We start from the raw sequence: 1,086 nt of genomic DNA, 5'->3' as shown, positions 1-1,086 counted from the left end.
AAAGTATATGATGTGAGGTAGGGAATGAGGTCCCTCGCACACATGCTTATCTAATTCCAGCATTACTGGTGAAAGAGATTTTTTTCCTTTATCCAAGTCATCTGACTCTTGCTATCTCTCCAACACTGAGCACCTCCAGGTAAACCTGTGCCCTGCGCAGCCTTTGGCTAGTCAGTGTGCTTTAAAGACCAGCACCACGCCCTCTCCTGGGAGTTGGTTAGAAATGCGGAACCTGGGGTTACTCCAGGCCCACGGAGCTAGCATCTGCGCGTTATATTCATCCCCAGGTGGGAGGAGCACTGGGCAGATCGATTTTGAGGGAGGAGGGCGCAAGTCATCATGACATACCCTGACTCTGCCCTCTGAGCTGCTGGGGCCTCTCCTGGAGGGCAGGATTCTATTTACTGCGTCCATTCCACCTCCGGCCCACCCTTCACCGCACTGACGGGGCTAGGGGACTCACTCACCTACTCCTCACCCTCTAATATCCATAACCACCTGCTCGCGATCCAGCAGCTCCTATGCCCTGCCCCCTCCCCCTGCACCCTCTCACCCTGAGCCTCAGTTTCCTCAATTACAGAGCGCAGACAATAAGTCCCCACCTCCGGGGCCCATGGGATCCGCAGTGATCTGAGAGGTGCCTGGAACAGACAGGAAGCACAATCACAGCCAATGATGGTCACGGTCGTTTCCGAGCCGCCTCCCGGGAGGCGCTCCCGGACAAAGGCCTCCTCGCTGTACACCCGGGTTGCATGGGGGCCGCGCCTTCGGCCGGCTTCTCCCCCCTCCCTTCTCGGCGCCCGCAGCGCAAGCACCGATCTATCGATCGTTCCCGGCACATCGCCTGGCCACCGCGAGCGGCCCTGTCCTCTGACCGATCCCGGGCCCCGGCGGGGAGCTTCGCAGGTCCAGACTCCCTGCCTCGCCGCTTTTGAACCCCAGGCCCTGGCGCAGAGCCGCGGAGACTTGGAGGGCGCTCAGGAAATGTTTGCAAAATCGAATCAACCCTAGCGCAAGTGCCCGCCTGTCCACACGCGGTGGGGGTGCAGGGATGCGCGGGCAGTGGAAACAGAAGACCCTGGCGGA

Source organism: Echinops telfairi, unplaced genomic scaffold, assembly GCF_000313985.2.
Source record: "Echinops telfairi isolate 266 unplaced genomic scaffold, ASM31398v2 ScPeMD7_7458;HRSCAF=8496, whole genome shotgun sequence".
Lineage (NCBI taxonomy): Eukaryota > Metazoa > Chordata > Mammalia > Afrosoricida > Tenrecidae > Echinops > Echinops telfairi.
This window is presented reverse-complemented; position numbering follows the sequence as displayed.